We start from the raw sequence: 20,464 nt of genomic DNA, 5'->3' as shown, positions 1-20,464 counted from the left end.
CACTTGAACACTTTACAAAATCATAACACCAATCGTCCAGGACTTAAGCTGACGCATGTGCGGCCGCTCGCTGCCGATCCTTGAGCTGTACTGACGATTTCGTGTGGTAGCAAGAATGAGAGCACACAGAGGAACTTTCGGTGCAGCAGTGCAAGCGAGACACCAACATCAGCACAGCGCTGCGAGCAGATCAAACTGAGCGAGCTGGCCGGAAATGAACGCACACATTTCCACATGTGTAACTGTGTTAGTGCCAAAACTGTGTCGAAACCAAAACGCGCTCTCGCCTCCGTGTATTTCACACCGATTCTCCGCTTAACTCTAGGTTTTTACACACACCATGATAAAATATCCCGCTCGTTGTTTGTAGGGCTGATTTTACCATTTATTATCGCGTGGCCACGGAGCTGAAAAAATGTTGAAAATTTTTTCAACTTTGTCAAAATTGCTTGTCAACTGCAAAAAAGAGCTTTTCTCGTGGCCGCTCCAAAAACATACACAAGAGCGAAAAAAAGCTCCAACATCTGAATATCATCGATATTTTGTTTAAGACGTACTAAATAGGTACATAAATCAATTAGAATCATGCATTTTAGCATTATTATCATAACAATGGGTCACAACTGCGCCAAATAGCTGTTTGTTTACGCTTTTTCACAAACGTCAAATTTTGTCAACTTTTGTCAACTTTTTTTCCTGGCTGCTCCAGGTTACAAAATTTTGACAAAAGCTCAAAAAAGTGACAAAAGCTCACATTTTGAAAAATTTGTCAGCATTTTGTCACTCCCATGGCCTTTCGCTTTATGACGTGACATTGATGGTTTCATGAACATGGTTACTTGGATCATTTGAAGAATATTGCGCAAAATATACCGTGCATAGTATAGAAATTGTTGTTAAAATAACGGATTTTTCAATTTCCAACCGCGGTAAGCAGAGTGACCAGAAACACCGATTAATAGGTAACTATCCACGGAACGATTGTATGATGGCGCCCAAGTAGCCAAAACTGTCGATTTTACCGTTAATGTGCATCATTCTTCGGCATCCGAATAAGCATGCACATTAGAAGCACTATGGTTTCCATTTTAGCCTCACTTTTAGAGGTGAGTAGCATCTCTCACTAAGGGAACTGTCATCTGAACGGAACAAAAAAACCAAGCTCTTTGAATGAGAACAGGTCGATGTGTTTATAGCAAAATGTATGTATTTAGAAGGTTGATTTTTATCGCTTTCGCTGAGAAATGTCATTTTGCTCTGAACAACTTTACCTTGTCATATTACAGGGTTTTCCAATTGAGTTTAGACTAGCAGCATACTTTTTTTGAATAGTCGCAATAGATTCTTGACTAGCATCCTCTATTTTTGATTACGAGCAGTGGATTATTGACTAGGAGCAATTGATTTCAGCAGACCGGTTGCTGGCGCGGAGTGACCAGATTGTTTTTAGAGGTTATCGGTAGGAAATCTAAAGCAAATTCTGTAATTTTCAGTAAAAACAACTTTTTATTCACTCATAAATTTTATTAAATTCCAATTTTATGGTTGAACGGTCAATACTTAGAAAAATAGTTGATTTTTGGATAGAAAAACTGAGTTGCAGTGTGCTCAATTGTAAACCGATATTCGATCGAAAATCGATAGAACTACATATGGTCACTCTGAAAAACTTGCTTAATCTAGCTTTTGGTTAGGTTATGCCTGTGGGTTCACTACTGCATATTTCAATTCAGCCGTTAAGTGCTTTTGTGTTGTATTGTGCATTCGTAAAATCAAAACAATAGCACCAAAAACCTATCAGATAAAATATATCTTATTTTGTGGATAATATATAGCAGTAAAACAAACGCTTTCAACTAATGAGCGGATGAAATGTAATATTATCCACAGATTATTATTCAAGTCGATCTGTCACACCGGGTGTTATAAACACGACGCTCTTAGGCTGTCAGACAGAGACCTGCTGAAATCAATTGCTCCTAGTCAATAATCCACTGCTCGTAATCAAAAATAGAGGATGCTAGTCAAGAATCTATTGCGACTATTCAAAAAAAGTATGCTGCTAGTCTAAACTCAATTGGAAAACCCTGTAAAACACCTTGGCTTAGAGTACATTGACAGAGAGCCAAGGGAAAAATTTTGAATGAGAGTTTTGTACTGCATTTTGCACTTATTTACTATTGGAATATTTTAAGAATTATAATCCAATTAGAATATTACATGGCTGATTCAATTCAAGGATCTATTTTATTCGTCGCCGGGTTATAGGCAAAAGACGGTGTGCTTATTGCATCAGTGTGTGCCGATTTGATGTTTCATTCAACTGTCATTGTTTAATTGAAAGTAAATTGGACTTCTTTTACCCAATTAGAACATGTACTGTGCTGTTCTATGCCTGTTACCGCGAGGCTACATGAGGTGAAATATACAGCGAAATGAACTATTTGACAGGCGAAATATCTGACAGATACAGCTAAAGGGTTGGCGGACACACAACATCCGCTTTCTAAATTCACTTAAAAATAATATCTTCTTAAGCAGAACATTCCCTAATTGGAAGAAATTATGAACTGTTGACTCAAAATGGACGAAGTACTCCATATTGAAGTTATTCAATGGGTTTAGTTACGATTTTGTGCACGTCATTTGTTTACATTGCACATCAGCTGGTTGCTGTGATGCTTTATCCGTCAGATATTTCGCCTGTCAAATAGTTCATTTCGCTGTATATTTCACCTCATGTGGCCTCGCGGTTAAACTTTTCGTTCTTCCAGCAGGTGTGTGAAACAAGAATTTTACAAGACACAAGGAACTTCGAATATTACTTGAAAACAAAAATTTTATCACCAACAAGGATCCATGAATATTTGCTGATAACAAGGATTTTACGTGTAGTCAGTGAATAATTACATTTTATTTGAATTTCACAAACGAATTGCCATCGGCTCTGGAATTGGTTCCGGAATCGGCTCCGGAATTGGTTCCAGAATTGGTTACGTAATCGGCTCTGCAATTGGTTCCGGAATCGGAATTGGATCCGGAATTGGTTCCGAAATTGGCTCGGGAATCGGAATCGGCTCCGGAATCAGAATTAGCTTCGGAATAGGAATCAGTTCGGGAATTGGCTCCTGAATCAAAATCGGCTACGACCTCGGAATTGACTCCGGAAATCGGAATTGGCTTCGAAACGAAGTCGGTTTCGGCATCTTCTTAGGAATAGGTGTTTGGGTCCAATGATGGTATGTGTTGATAGCGGCAAAGAATCAAAATTTACTTGTAAATGATCTATTCACATGGAGATTCCCGGCCTTATTTCACTTCCCACACTTCTTATTTCAATTCAAACCATTCCATTTCTGGAGTCAAGCCTGATTCCGTTACCAAAGCAAATTGCGATTCCCGATTCCGGAGACGATTCTGATTCCGGAGCCGATTCCGATCTTGGAATCAATTCCGGATTCAACTCCGGAATCGGCTCCGGATTCAACTCCGGAATCGGCTCCGGAACCAACTTCGAAATCGGCTCCGGAACCAACATCGGAATCAACTCCGGAATCGGAATCGACTCCAGCATCGGAATCGGCCCCGGAATTGATTCCGAACGCGGAATTGGAATCGGGTTGGTTCGATTTTCGAGCTCCGACCACTCCCAGTAGTGATGCGCGTTGCGTTCCGAACCTGCCAGGTGCGATCCGTTTCAGCATGCAAGCATCCGGACCGCGATCCTTATTTTTAACACAAGCAGGTTCAAACTGAACCTGTTGCTCCCACCGTTCTTTGTGATCCGACCTGAACCGACTGTTATCAACGATCTTATCGATCCGATCTGTACATCGATCCGACGTACAAAGGAAGCAGGTAAAATCTAAACCTGTTTCTCTCAGCGTTCTTTTCGTTCCGGTAAAGAACGGCGTTCTCTTCTCTTTTGCTTCTTTCTAGTATGAACACACACACACATTCTGTCTATGTGAGTGATAACAGCGCAAGCCATACTCTCTCAGTCAAAGTAAGTGCAGTTCCCGCGATCCTAGTATTGTTTTCCTGACGATAACTACTGTGTTCACGATATTTTCGGCTTCTATTCGTGGCTCCTTCAACGTTCATCCGCAGCTTGCATCTAAAATGGAGGACGTGTGTCATGCATGTTCTGATGCACTGGGCCCGGTTGAAGGCTTAATTACGTGCCTGTATTGTGAGGGTACTTACCATCTGGCGTGCACGAAAGTGCCCATATCAGTGATCGACGAAGTGAAAAGGATGCCTTCGCTGCACTGGAGTTGCATTGCGTGTACTAATGCGATTGGTAATCCGCGAAGCAAAGTGTTTAAGGGTACGGGTATGCAAGTTGGCTTTCAAGCCGCCCTCACAGCTGCCGTTGAAGCAATGAAGTCCAGCTTAGTCCCACCGGTAGTGCAAGAGATTCGGGATGGCTTTGCCGGATTCGCCGCGTCCCACTCAGCATCCTTCCAGCACTGCAACCAATTTCCCCCGGATGCACTTCCTAACGCAAAAAGACGGAGATTATTCCGCGAAGTAGTTGCATCCTCGGATACCATGTTTGTTGACAGTGCAGCAACCTCAAACATCACAAATACCAACAACACACACCGGATCGATCGACCTTCACTACCACCTATTATAACAGGCACCAATACTACCTCAGTTCCTATACCAACTGTGTCACAAATACCAAAAACTGAATACCTGTGGCTGCACCTATCAAGACTGGCTGCATCCGTCACCACTGAACAAGTTATCTCGATGGTGAGTTCGCAGCTGGACACCCCAGACGTAATCGCTTTTAGCCTATTAAAAGCTGGAACGGTTCCTAACTCCCTGAGTGCGATAACATTCAAGGTCAGGATCCCCGCTGTCCTTCGTAGCAAGGCGCTTAACGCAGCCTCTTGGCCGGCCGGGCTCGGTGTGCGTGAGTTCATTTCGCTCCCGCCGCGATCTCTTCTATCACGCACACATCACACGAACACTTACATATCACTACCGCAACAATCCCGCACTCAATATTCTCCGGTAGCGCCACAGCCCTGCACTCAGCTCTCACCATTACCACAACAGTCTCGCATCCAGCACAACAATCCTTACTCACCTGCACTTATCCGTGAACCTTCGCAGACACTAGCTGAACACTCACCAACCGATATGAATCGCACTCTCACTTCACCTACTCTTCCGTCCACATCACGAGCAAAAACGCGTCAAACTACAATGGCTCAATTTTTTCCGAAGTAACCGCACCACAGCAGCGCAGTCATATGGTACTCACACGTTCCGAGCAATCTCTTCGACAACACAGACACTCATCATACACTCACCATCTACGATAAGCTCCGTCATCTCCAACATACCAGCTACTAACACTTCATTACATCAAGCACCCAGCGATCAAGCGACGCGTATAACCGTGTTTTATCAAAATGTGCGTGGTCTGCGCTCTAAAGCCGATGAGTTCCGCTTATCGGTAATGGAGACTGAATACGATGTATTGGTGCTTACCGAAACCTGGCTTGATCCCTCTATTCCCACCGCTCTCTTGTTTGGTGATGAGTATCGTATTTACCGTTGTGACCGAGATACCACCAATAGCTCTCACTCTCGCGGGGGTGGTGTTCTAATTGCATGCAGTGTTTCCCTCTCGTCGTACGCGAATCATGTGCTGTGCCAGACACTCGAGGTAACATGCATCTGCATTCAGCTAAGCAACCATCGGTTGTATATTGCTGCAGTCTATCTTCCACCAAATCACAGCACAGACGAGACGAAAATAAATGAATTGCTAAAATGGGTCAATGAAATTTGCGCCTCCTTATGTCCGGATGATAGATTTTTACTCATCGGTGACTTTAATCAGCCTACTCTCTCTTGGTCACCTGCACCTGTCGAACAAGATACGGCTTTTAGTTTTTTCGAGCCTCATACTCAATCAGCACGATGTGCCCAATTAATTGACGGATTGCACCTGAACGCTTTATATCAACTCAACAACAACAAAAACTATCTGAACAGAACTCTTGATCTGATTTATGCAAATTGGCCAGCTGCTTCAGCCTCATCGTCCATACGGACCTCTGATACCCCCCTACTACCGGTCGACCACCATCATCCACCATTGGAGTTCAATCTCAACATTGATACTCCTACCACCCAACTACCATCTAATGTTGCGGAAAGGCGGCTCGATTTTAGTCGTATTAATTTGCCTAAGCTCGAGAGATTGATCTCACAATATGACGAATTTTTTGACTGCTCGATCTTTTTAACTCTTGACCATGCTGTCGATGATTTCTCTCAGTTTATGCGAACGGCACTTAACGAATGCGTCCCCGTCAAAACGCCGCATCGAGGTCCGGCCTGGGGTGACCGCACACTACGTACACTGAAAAGAGCGAAACGTGCTGCATATCGTAACTCGCGCGATCGAAGGTGTCCCGCTTTGCGGGTTTACTACAATAGCGTCCACGCACTTTATCGACGTTATAACAGAATCTGCCACCGCAGGTACCTACGTAATATTGAAAAAAAGCTGCGCGTGCATCCTCAACACTTCTGGACCTACGCAAACAATAAGCGCAAATCTTCCGGTTTCCCATGTTTGATCCGCTACAAGGGGAACCGAGCTTGCACACTCCCAGATATGTGCGATTTGTTTGCTACACGTTTTGAGGACACTTTTGTTTCTGAAAACATGCACCCCGAGGCTCTTCATGCTGCACTTTCTAACACACCCGCAGATGCACTTCGTCCCATGCTTCCGGTCATTAATACCTCGTCAGTCACCCGCGCCATAGACCGCATAAAGATGTCCTACACCGCCGGCCCTGATGGCATCCCGGCAGTGATCCTGAAAAAGTGCACTGCGTCGATTGCTCCAATTCTAGTAAAAATCTTTGAGGAATCACTACGTTCATGCACCTTTCCTGTCTCCTGGAAGGTCTCATGGTTAACACCAATCCATAAGAAAGGCTGCAAGAACGAGGCTTCTAACTATCGCTATTACATCCTAACTATTACATCGCTAGGGGCCATCGCAAAAGTGCTTGAGCTGCTTGTTTATGAACCGTTACTGGCCTCTGCCCGCAATTACATCAGCCCGAATCAGCACGGATTTGTCCCTAACAGATCAACAACCACAAACCTTATGCAATTCGTCAGTAGCTGCCATAAATCCATTGATGCTCGCCTTCAAGTAGATGTCATTTACACCGATTTAAAAGCCGCCTTCGATAGGATATCTCACGTCATATTACTAGCAAAACTCGACAGACTCGGCCTCCCAGATCCCCTAGTTGCTTGGCTGAGATCATACCTAATGGGCCGCACTTATTCCGTTAGGATGGGGCCCCATTTATCTAGATCCCTCCGTGCATCTTCTGGCGTCCCTCAAGGCAGCATTCTGGGACCTTTACTATTTGTCCTTTATATAAATGATGTCTCCACGATCCTTCCTGCGGATAATCACCTGCTCTATGCGGACGACACCAAAATCTTTCGGCAAATCCAGGGACCAGACGACCATCGCATACTCCAGGCTTCACTAGAAGAATTCGATAACTGGTGCACGCGAAACTCCTTAACCATTTGTGTTGATAAGTGTGTTACCATCACCATCAGCCGTTCGCGCTCTCCAGTGCATTTCGACTACACGCTAAACGGGCAAACTTTGCAGAGAGTCGATTGTGTCAAGGACTTGGGTGTTTTCGTCGACGCGAGACTCACGTTTGAGCAACACCTTGATCACGTTGTGACAAGATGCAGTCAACTGTTAGGTTTAGTCGTTAACATGACTCGCGAGCTCTCTGACCCAATCTGCACCAAAACTCTTTATTGTGCTCTTATTCGATCAGTGCTGGAGTATGGCAGCGTTGTGTGGTGGCCCTCCTCTGCTCGGGGGGTTGCGCGCTTGGAGTCCATCCAGCGTAGGGCTATCCGTTTCGCGCTCCGTTCGTGGGGCAGCAACAACGACTACACAACAAGGTGTTTGTTGCTCGGGTTACCCCAACTCGACGACCGAATACGAAATGCTAGGCTGGCTTTTATCGTTGGGCTTCTCAATGGTAGCATCGACTGTCCGGTTTTGCTCTCGTCGATACAGCTGTACGTGCCTGCAAGAACTCTCCGCCCTCGGGCGATGCTGGCCATCCCAGAGACAAGGACCGCCTTCGCCTCCCGAGACCCGTTTTTGCGTATATGTCTTGCTCTGAATGCGGAATCTGATGCGTATGAGCCCGGCATGACGATGGCAAATGTGTTGAGTCGCATTAATTTACTTCGCGCTTCTCGCCAGAATCTTTAGCGTCCTTGTAATTGTTATTGTTGTTATTATTGTGTTATTGTAACGCGTGTGACTATTTTTGTTATATTCCTATTGTACCCTTACATATATCGAGAGGGCTTATGAGGTCCGTCGATCATTTAATAAATATACAAATATACAAAGAGATAACGGTACAACACCTGAGCCGTGAAGCCCGAGAAGGATAGAGATTTGTGATTGGTGGGAAGCTAATCGCCAAAATTTAAAGAGACAATCCTGCACTAACGATAAGCGCAATGAATGAAATGTTTCTCTTCTGCCATATGGATGTTAACAGTATAGGTGCGTTATTTGGACTGCATTGTGGTAGTCAATGAATTGCTATGATTTGGGTGCTAAGCTGCTTCGTTGTGCATGCATCTCCAATGAACTCTTTTGAATTTTTATCTGAGATGGAACTAAATATTTAAGGTGCATGACACGTTTAGCCTTACGCAATAATTTATTTAACGCCGTGAAACAGCGCTATTCTTAACGACAATTATAGTGCACTACTGCACACTTTCACACCGGTAGTTCACCGTACAGTATAATGTCAACCTTACAGAAACAACTTAACAGTCTATGTATTTTATATAAACCACTGTTATTTGATTCTATCTGCTTCTATTAAGAAATATTAATTCAATTAATGTAGTGTAAATTAATCCATACGAAATTTAATAAGTCAATTAAACTTGTAAGCTTTTTGATTTTGCTTCAAAACTTCATATGCGTTCCAACAAATTTCTGATTCACTTCTTTATTTAGAAGTATAAAAGGGAATAATGATTAATTTTAATGAAAAAGGAACTGTATAGCGGGCTACTTAAGTTAAGCGTTTTAATGGTAGTACAAGAATAGTTTTACACATTCAGTAAACTAATATTTAGCTTTGTTTTAATTGAAACTGTGTGATTACTGCACAAAAAATATATTACACAATATTCGATGAATACTTTCAAGTTAGCCATATATAAAGTGAGCAACTGAAAAAGCGTAACCATGGCAGGTCATCTTGAACCTGCGTTCCGCGTTCCGTTCTTTTTCTCCAGATTGGCAGGTTCGTTCCGTTCCTCAATTTTCGGAACTATTCCCATCACTAACTCCCAGCTAGCAAAGCCGAAGGCCTTTGTATGGGAGCCATCGCGCTCATCAAGGCTCACTTAGTCGCGCGCATAAAGCAAAATGTGCGCGGTGGCAAAAAAAACCCCGAAAGCGCTTCGTGTGGCCCTCTCTCGTGTTTCTAGTTTTATTCTCTCCCGATGACATGCGATGACTCTCTCCCAGTTTTTCGGATTGAAATGAGAATTCACTCTCTTGATTTGGTTGCGGCAGCCTAGCTGCTTCACACTCTTTATTCTCTTCTTTTTGCAGTTCCCACAAGAGGATTCACACATGTGTTCTCACATACTTACATACACACACACGGTGGTTGGAAGCCTGGTGCGGCTGTTTCCAATTCTGTCTTTTCTTCTTCCCTCTTCACACCGCGCTGGAGCCCGTGGTGGTGCGCGTGTTCAGCCTGCTTGGTTCAGGAAAGATGTCATCAGATTTGGCGCACCTCAACCGCGGTGTTGTATGAAGGCTGTTGAAAAAATACACTTTTGATAGACACTTTGTTAAAAAGATTACACTTGATATACAGATGTGACAAACTTACCTTTGTGCTTGAGGATCAATTGAAACTTGAACGCCTGTGCACACAGTGTCACACTTTTTAAGAAGTTTGAGGAACAGCTAGCGGTAGCAGCACACATCTGAAACTTGTAATGTGTAAAACATTGCATATTAAACTAATATTAGAATTAGAATAAATGTCACATAGCACTAGACACTTAGAAAAGGATATTTACCCAAACAATTAGATGATAAAAAATCGTCCTCCGATGAAGCAGAAAGAACACTGCGGATGGTGCAGTACGGGAAAGTGTTTTAAGCAAGAAAAAGATTTCACGCAGCACACAAACATACAATGTCACGTCCACGGTTCAGAGCACACTGAAGTCGCTCTTTGGCTTGGATGGAAAAGAGCAAACACCCAGATGCAATGGAAGAAAATGACTTCTGTTCAATAGGGAGGGATCTAACACACGAAGTGTGCAGGAGAATTATCTTAGTGTGGCAAGAGATAATTGACTAACACCCTGATGAGCGAGAACGCAACAAACGTAGAAATGGGATAGGAATAGTGAGCGAAGGCAGTTTTTGGACATGAAGGGATTGAAACTGCGAGAAACAGGCTTCGGTTGCTACTTGGGCATACTTAAAAAAAGTTGACGAATATTAAGGCCGGGCTACATTGATCGTACTCCCAAGTGTAATTTCGATTTTCACTAGCGCATCTGGCGGCGGCTGGTGGAAGCTTTTTTTGGTCGTCGAGGGAATGGTCGTGCCGGATCTCAAATTTAAGTTGTTTTTCCATCGTTTTTTGCCATGAAAATCGATGCAATGCTTGTAGGACATGTGCATCTACCTTTTACAAAACTTTTCTTGTCCAAATTAGGTTAAAAACATGGAAAAATTACATATTTTCTAAAGCGGCTCCAAATTGTTTGGAAAAATGCTTCGGTCAGCCGCCGCCAGGTGCGCTAGTGAAAATTAAAATTACACCATAGAGTACGATCAATCCTGAGTGTAATTTTTGTGAACGCGTACGCCATCTAGCGGCGGCGGGTCGAAGCTAGAGGCTGGTATAATTTATCTGTCAAAAAGTGTTTTGGGTCCAGGAGGCTATAATTTTACCCAATGATGGAAAGATGTTGAAAGATGGGGAAAAATGTTGCCTAGCGCTTTGCATGAATGACGATTTATCCACCAACAACAATTAACGGCCTATTTTGTTGCAATTTATGGACGTTTATAAACATTTCATACGGCATACAAGTAGCCTGCTCGAAACTTGATGAGACACCAAGTATGAATAATTTTGACACATAAATTATACCGACATCTAGCTTGCGCTGGTCGTCGCCAGATGCGCTAGTGAAAATAAAAATTACACTTGCGAGTACGACCAATGTAGCCCCCCAACAGTCAAAAGCCGAAGATTTTATATTGACCTTTCGTTTTTTCTATCTGTCTCTCGCTCTAATTTGAGCGATTTTCCCCTGATGAGTGTCCCCGAGCCTCCTCGTGTGGTTGTTGTTGTTGGAAGTTGAAACCGAACCCCCTTCGTGCGCTGCCAAAATCAGCGAAGAACGAAATCGAGTGGCTCAAGCGAAAAAACGAAAAAAAATGACGAACGAGTGTGCTGTGACAATAAGACACACACACGCACAAGGCGACACCCGAAATCTGGTGCGATACCGGCTTTCAGTGGAGCAAGTACACACATGCACACATTTGGCCACACCACGGTGATACAACACACAGCCACGCACTTGGCGATACACGCTGTGTGGTGCGGTGCGGCGGACGTTCAGAATTCAGTGGTGCAAATACACACATGCATACACTTGGCGACACACGCTCTGCTTTGCGGTGAGATTTGTGTTCTGTGTCCAGTGGTGCAAATATACACACACACGCACTTGGCTACACACGCAGTGCGGCGCGGTTGGCTTGGCAGAAGCGCATACACACATTCACGCAGTAGGCTTTACTTTCAGTCCAGTGAGGTTGGTGCTTGTGTGGTGTTTCAGCTCTTGGTGGTCAGCGGATAAACCCCGTAAAAATGGAGATCATTCTAATTTAAGGTAAGTAAAAGTGATTAAAAATATCAACCAATATTCCCTCTTCTAATTAATATCATTTTTCTTCCATTTCATGTGTGCTTCACGGCGAACGGAGACAACAAAACCTGTGGCTGTGTCGTAGTGTTGGAGCAGTGGCCCGTACAGTGCAGCGAGAAAAACCAAGAGCAACAGGGATGAGGAGCAGAAAATGCTGTGCTAAATTTGTTTTTTTTTTTCACTGTGCGAGTGTAAAAAGTGTTTTTTTTTTTAAATTATGTGCGTTGATTTATAATTAAGTGCAGTGATTATTGTGCAAGTGTTGTGTTTTTTATATGTTGGTTCGATATTCAATAAATCGAATAATGTTGATATAATGGTTCGCACTGTATTATTTCGGAAAGAAATCCTGGCAAAAAAGGGGGAGGGGGCTATTTTAACGAAGGGTCGTGCCGAACCCCGTTCGGGTTTTGCTTCGGCTTCGGGTTTGCTTCGGCTTCGGGACCCGACGGATCGGTTGAATAATTTCGCCAACTCAGCTTCAAAGCCACCCAACAGTCAAAAGCCGAAGATTTTATATTGACCTTTCGTTTTTTCTATCTGTCTCTCGCTCTAATTTGAGCGATTTTCCCCTGATGAGTGTCCCCGAGCCTCCTCGTGTGGTTGTTGTTGTTGGAAGTTGAAACCGAACCCCCTTCGTGCGCTGCCAAAATCAGCGAAGAACGAAATCGAGTGGCTCAAGCGAAAAAACGAAAAAAAATGACGAACGAGTGTGCTGTGACAATAAGACACACACACGCACAAGGCGACACCCGAAATCTGGTGCGATACCGGCTTTCAGTGGAGCAAGTACACACATGCACACATTTGGCCACACCACGGTGATACAACACACAGCCACGCACTTGGCGATACACGCTGTGTGGTGCGGTGCGGCGGACGTTCAGAATTCAGTGGTGCAAATACACACATGCATACACTTGGCGACACACGCTCTGCTTTGCGGTGAGATTTGTGTTCTGTGTCCAGTGGTGCAAATATACACACACACGCACTTGGCTACACACGCAGTGCGGCGCGGTTGGCTTGGCAGAAGCGCATACACACATTCACGCAGTAGGCTTTACTTTCAGTCCAGTGAGGTTGGTGCTTGTGTGGTGTTTCAGCTCTTGGTGGTCAGCGGATAAACCCCGTAAAAATGGAGATCATTCTAATTTAAGGTAAGTAAAAGTGATTAAAAATATCAACCAATATTCCCCCTTCTAATTAATATCATTTTTCTTCCATTTCATGTGTGCTTCACGGCGAACGGAGACAACAAAACCTGTGGCTGTGTCGTAGTGTTGGAGCAGTGGCCCGTACAGTGCAGCGAGAAAAACCAAGAGCAACAGGGATGAGGAGCAGAAAATGCTGTGCTAAATTTGTTTTTTTTTTTCACTGTGCGAGTGTAAAAAGTGTTTTTTTTTTAAATTATGTGCGTTGATTTATAATTAAGTGCAGTGATTATTGTGCAAGTGTTGTGTTTTTTATATGTTGGTTCGATATTCAATAAATCGAATAATGTTGATATAATGGTTCGCACTGTATTATTTCGGAAAGAAATCCTGGCAAAAAAGGGGGAGGGGGCTATTTTAACGAAGGGTCGTGCCGAACCCCGTTCGGGTTTTGCTTCGGCTTCGGGTTTGCTTCGGCTTCGGGACCCGACGGATCGGTTGAATAATTTCGCCAACTCAGCTTCAAAGCCAGCTTCAATCTCAGCGGATCTCTGAGTGCTGGTGACCGGTGGGCAGCTTCAATCTCAGCGGATCTCTGAGTGCTGGTGACCGGTGGGCCGGCATATAAGCACTCGAAGTAACCCGAAGCCGAAACGAACCCGAACGGAGTTCGGCACGAACCTTCGTTTAATTAGTCCCCTCCCCCTTTTTTGGCAGGATTTCTTTCCGAAATGATACAGTGCACACCATTATACTATCGTAATTCGATTTATTGAATATCGAACCAACATAGAATACAAAAGAACACAACACTTGCACAATAATCACTGCACTTAGTTCCAAATTAACGCACATAATTAAAAAAAAAAACACTTTTTACACTCGCACAGTGAAAAAAATAACAAATTCAGCACAACACTTTCTGCTCCTCATCGCTGTTGCTCCTGATTATTCTCGCTGCACTGTACGGGCCACCTGATCCAACACGACGACACAGCCACAGGTTTTGTTGTCTGTTGTGTTGTTATATTTGCACCACTGGACACAGAACACAAATCTCACCGCACCGCAGAGCGAGTGTCGCCAAGTGTGTATTTGCACCACTAAATTCTCAACGTCCACCGCACCACACAGCGTGTATCGTCAAGTGCGTGGCTGTGTGGATTAGTGATGGGAATAGTTCCGAAAATTGAGGAACGGGACGAACCTGCCAATCTGGAGAAAAAGAAAGGAACGCGGAACGCAGGTTCGAGATGACCTGCCATGGTTAATCTTTTTCAGTTGCTCACTTTATATATGGTTAACTTGAAAGTATTCATCGAATATTGTGTAATATATTTTTTGTGCAGTAATCACACAGTTTCAATTAAACAAAGCTAAATATTAGTTTACTGAATGTGTAAAACTATTCTTGTACTACCATTAAAACGCTTAACTTAAGTAGCCCGCTATACAGTTCCTTTTTCATTAAAATTAATCATTATTCCCTTTTATACTTCTAAATAAAGAAGTGAATCAGAAATTTGTTGGAACGCATATGAAGTTTTGAAGCAAAATCAAAAAGCTTACAAGTTTAATTGACTTATTAAATTTCGTATGGATTAATTTACACTACATTGATTGAATTAATATTTCTTAATAGAAGCAGATAGATTCGAATAACAGTGGTTTATATAAAATACATAGACTGTTAAGTTGTTTCTGTAAGGTTGACATTATACTGTACGGTGAACTACCGGTGTGAAAGTGTGCAGTAGTGCACTATAATTGTCGTTAAGAATAGCGCTGTTTCACGGCGTTAAATAAATTATTGCGGAAGGCTAAACGTGTCATGCACCTTAAATATTTAGTTCCATCTCAGATAAAAATTCAATCGAGTTCATTGGAGATGCATGTACAACGAAGCAGCTTAGCACCCAAATCATAGCAAGTCATTGACTACCACAATGCAGTCCAAATAACGCACCTATACTGTTAACATCCATATGGCAGAAGAGAAACATTTCATTCATTGCGCTTATCGTTAGTGCAGGATTGTCTCTTTAAATTTTGGCGATTAGCTTCCCACCAATCACAAATCTCTATCCTTCTCGGGCTTCACGGCTCAGGTGTTATACCGTTATCTCTTTGACTGAGAGAGTATGGCTTGCGCTGTTATCACTCACATAGACAGAATGTGAAATTCACAGAATTCATACTAGTGTGACAGAATTCATACTAGAAAGAAGCAAAAGAGAAGAGAACGCCGTTCTTTACCGGAACGAAAAGAACGCTGAGAGAAACAGGTTCAGATTTTACCTGCTTCCTTTGTACGTACCAAATCGACCCATCGTATGAAAGAGAACAGATACGAGAAACAGGTTCAGATTTTACCTGCTTCCTTTGTACGTACCAAATCGGCCCATCGTATGAAAGAGAGCAGATGATCGTGCGTTCCAGACTGGATCGAAAAGAACGCTGAGAGAAACAGGTTTAAACTGAACCTGGCTGATTTGTTTACGGCAAACCGACTCATCATACAAAGAGAGTAGAATGTCGTGCGTTCTAGGCCGGATCGTAATAAGCACTGAGAGCATCCGACCCAGCACAGATCACCGAGAACGCTGAGAGCAGCCCGTTCAGATCGAATCGATAAGATCGTTGATAACAGTCGGTTCAGGTCGGATCACAAAGAACGGTGGGAGCAACAGGTTCAGTTTGAACCTGCTTGTGTTAAAAATAAGGATCGCGGTCCGGATGCTTGCATGCTGGAACGGATCGCACCTGGCAGGTTCGGAACGCAACGCGCATCACTAGTGTGTAGTATCACCGTGGACAGCAGAAAACTATCTGCACTATACAGGGTGTTCCATTCCAATTAATGTTGTGAAAACCACCTAACAGTAACGTGCAAATCATTATGCTTCAGGTTATACACCTGTGAAATGAAAATCTAAAAAATAATGCCATGCTAGATACAAACCATCCAGCCAATATTAAATGGTGTCCAATACATAAAAAAGAATTAGAAAAAATGTCCAAACTTGTACAATAGCAATCAAAGAATAGCACCCCAAAAAATGGGGAAATAATTTACTTAAACGTCGCAGGTCTTTCTACACATAATATTATGCAAAGAACAACTGTAGAAACTTTTAAACCCTTATTAGTTTTAATTTCTGAAACTCACATCACAGAAAGTGAAGCATTTGGACAATATTATATTCCTGGATATAGATGTTCCTTTTGTTTATCTCATTCAAGACATACAGGAGGTGTGGCGCTGTATATCAGAGATTCTGTTCTTTTTAAACGAATTCTAAACGAATCAATTGATGGAAATTGGTTTTTGAGTGTCAATATTTTGCGAAGCATGTCTCCAGCTTTATATGGTGTTATATATCATTTACCAAGTTCTAATGAAACTAAATTTATTGAGCAACTAGAAATATGGATGGATAGCTTCAATGATTGGTCTAAACCAGGGGTCTCCAAACTACGGCCCGCGGGCCGCATGCGGCCCTCAATGACGATGACGATGACTCACGATGACCCACGATGACTTTGCTAGAGTTAATATAAATATTACGTTATTATGACTTTTTCAAATAGAATTGTATTTTTTACTTTTCTTAGACAAAAATCAAGCTTTGGTTACTCGAAGCTGTACTAGTAACGTTAGTATTTTGTTATCAAAACGAGATTTAAACGTTCAATCATCATTTAAAGGTAGCGTCAAATGGCCCTCAACATAGTTATTTTTGAACCAATGCGGCCCACGAGCTGAAAAGTTTGGAGGCCCCTGGTCTAAACAATGTATAATTGTAGGAGATTTTAACATAAATTGGCTGGATCAAGAAAAATCCAGAAATTTTAAAAATTTAATGTGTTCAGTAAACATGCATCAAAAAGTAAACAAGCCAACTCGAATCACCAATCGAACTTTAACGAAAGAGAGCTTTAATTGATCACGTTTATAGTAACATTGATTTAATTGTAGTACAAACTGAACCATCTTTAAAAATCTCCGATCATGAAACAATTAGCATAAAAATTAATGAAAATAAAAAAAATATGGACAAAAAGTCAACTATTAGCTGGAAGAACTATTCACCGCAAGGGATTTGTTATTTAGTTTCAACAGCACTGCAACAATCAAACTTTGTAGGGATTGAAGAAAGTGCTAGAGGATTACAAAACATAATGGAATTAGTGATTGATAAACTAACCGAAGACACACGGCCAGAGCATGGATTACGTTCGACGAAATCCGTTTCGGCGCTCAGTGCAAAATGAATTATGTTCGTTTAAACATACATTTACACCCTCCAGATTCAAGTTTTCAAATACAAAATACAGCATGTCTTTGCTTACCCATATGTGTCACTTCTCCGTTTATATCAAGCACTTGAAATCTCGCCGGAGCTTCTATGAACCCTGTCACCGGCAACCAAAAAAACATCATATTCCAGGCAACCGGGCTACACGGGTAATCAGCGACTATGAAGGCTTATAATTTTTTAATGCGTTATGGAATATCGACGCAATATACTGAAGATAATTTAATACACTTATACAGTTTCCATACCTGTGTATAGATTGATTCAACTCGCTATCGTTTTTACTACGCATGCGGCGAGGTTCTGACCGTTCCCTGAAATGAAATATTTGCTTAACCTTTTTCTGTACCGATGCTAATAAATGAGCAACAATCTATGCGGTGTTCTAGGTGAAGCACTGTAAATTCTCGTAATGTAAAATGATAATAATGCGTAATGCTGGTAAGTGTTCAATCAATATAACACCCCACATGGAGGTACCGTTCGTTCGCGATCTGCGCGATAAAAAAGATTATATAACATTAAAATAGGGGAACAGTAATCAAGTGATCTATGTTTGAACCATTTATTGATTAATTCAGTCAATAACCATCGAGTAATGTTAAAAACAGAAAAAATAAGTAAATTTAAAAAATAAAGTACAGGTGTCCCCCGAGATACGACTGAATTTGGGACCGACAAAATGTCTCAAAACAAGGTGTAAGTCGAAATAGTCGTATGTCGAATATCTGTGAATGTAAAGTTTATAACCGAAATTGAAATCTATGAAATCGTATATTTTATTTAAAATAATATACGATAATGTATTAATTTTCCTCCAAAAGCCGTTTACACGATCTAGAAATTCAAGATGGAGGAGTTTTGGAGTCTGAGGAAATAGGTTTGTAACGGTTATCTGCACAGAAATTCAAAAAAATATATCAATTTCGTCTCAATAACAACTTTTAACTGTCAAAATCAAAATCTTCGTATCTGCGAATCGTCGTAACTCAAGAGGGTCGTAACTCGGGGGACGCCTGTATCGATAAAACTGCGTATTATGTCTATATAGCTCCATATTCCCATATACCCGTATTGATTATGACCCGTTTACAGCATGGTTCAATTTTTACAGCCCAGTGATACACGTTCTAGCCAAAACCAAAACAACCCGTGCCGCATCTGACGTGTGTTTTCGAAGACAACAATTGTGAAATTGAAATGGACAGTGTACCAAAAACTTGTTTGTAAGTGGTAGACAATCGTGTTTTTCAAATCGAGGATTGCTAATAGACTGTTGATAGTTGTTAATTGGAACGGAAAACCCTGTAACAGAGCTCTGGTGTGGCCAAATGTGTGCATGTGTGTTCTTGCTCTAGAGCCGGTATCACACCAGATTTCGTGTGTCGCCTTGTGCGTGCGTGTGTGGTATTGTCACAGCACACTCTTTCATCATTTTTTTTTCGTTCTTTCGCTTGAGCCACTCGATTTCGTTCTTCGTTGATTTTGGCAGCGCACGAGGGGGTTTCGGTTTCAAATTCCAACAACAACAACAACACGAGGGGGCTCGTGGATACTCACGAAGGGAGAATCACTAAAATTAGCGCGAGAGCCAGATAGAAAAAGCGAAACGTCAATATAAAATCTTCGGTTTTTGACCGTTGGGATGCGATTCGAAGCAGGCGGTTTGCGATTCGATGCAAACGGCACGAGATTCGAACCTAGTTGGGGAACAGGTGTATCTTTCATACCACCGCTCCCGCTTTTGTTTGTTTTTGTGCCCCTTGATGTGGCCATATTAAGCTTGTGGGAACCTGCGGAGAGAGAAGAACTTTTTATTCATAGCGTAATTGTGTGGTTTTATATACTTACCTGCGAGAATTGATGCCTGATCCATCGTAGTCAAGGTGCTTAACACTTACTCATTCGACTATTTGCACTTCGGTATGAGATAGAGTTAAAAACGGGTTTTATCTCTACAGAATGATGAACGATCACGTATGTTCAGTTTCATTGGCTGATGGAAGTGTTTCTCCTGAAGATGTTGCAATTTGTGGAATGGCCATTCCAACATCGTGGAGTGATAACAATGTATTTCCAACGAGCAGTAGTGTAACGGCTCTACAAGTTGAGATAGCTGTAATGGAAAACATTCAACCAGCTGTACCGAATGTGTCCGTGCTTTTAGCATAGCATGCTTTTAGCAAGCCTGGAGGCATTAGCAAAACAATGTGCTATCTAGGCAAAAAAATCCGCCATTGATAGGGCAACAATAGCTGCAAATCAAATAACGATATCAAAATTGGCTTTATTGAGAACTGAATTAATTATGGTTTCAACCGTGAGTTACAATACCAATCATTCATCCTCACAGCCACCAATTCCAGAATTCAAACCAATTACAGGGTTTTCAATGATATTATTGACATGTTCAGCGAGTTGTTGATTCGTTCGGGCATATAATTGACACTTTCAGCGAGATATAGAATTGTTCGGAAGTAGGCGTTGACAAGCTCAGCAATTCTGTAGTGTTGTCATTTGTTTTGTTTACACACTGTGCCGCAGGGTTCAATTTTTCATTCTTAAAAGTCCTAAAAGTAGCTAATAATCATTCTCCAAGCTGTTTAATTCATGAATTAGTTAAAACAAACATATTTTTACGAAAACCGTTTGTTTACCTTCTGATGAGAATGATCCAAGCTGCAGTCCAAGGGGTACGAAAGTGACAGCTCTGTAGTATCGCCGAACTTGTCAACGCCTGCTTCCGAACAATTCAATATCTCGCTGAAAGTGTCAATTATATGCCCGAACGAATCAACAACTCGCTGAACACGTCAATAATATCATTGAAAACCCTGTAAAATAAAAAATGAATTACAAGAATGCATATCAAATTTAGAAACCGGCAAAAAATGTGTGATGTTCAAATCGTCTGCATCAGGCAATTGATAAAGTTTATGATCTACAATT

General features: G+C 42.1%; 1 protein-coding gene and 1 long non-coding RNA gene across 25 annotated transcripts in view; one reads left to right on the top strand and one right to left on the bottom strand.

Moving 5' to 3' along the window:
- The window catches only part of LOC11175823 (rho GTPase-activating protein Graf), a 189,343-nt gene that overhangs the window by 90,438 nt on the left and 78,441 nt on the right, over window positions 1-20,464 (top strand). The gene's annotated exons all lie outside the window — the stretch shown is intronic.
- LOC133391127 (uncharacterized) lies at window positions 9,629-10,066 on the bottom strand. Its single transcript, XR_009764622.1, has 2 exons — window positions 9,972-10,066; window positions 9,629-9,912 (listed from the first exon to the last, which is right to left on the bottom strand). It is a non-coding gene; the product is annotated as an uncharacterized LOC133391127 (long non-coding RNA).

Source organism: Anopheles gambiae, chromosome 2, assembly GCF_943734735.2.
Source record: "Anopheles gambiae chromosome 2, idAnoGambNW_F1_1, whole genome shotgun sequence".
Lineage (NCBI taxonomy): Eukaryota > Metazoa > Arthropoda > Insecta > Diptera > Culicidae > Anopheles > Anopheles gambiae.
Note: the sequence above shows the minus strand (reverse complement) of the source record. Positions and strands in the feature narration are given on the sequence as shown.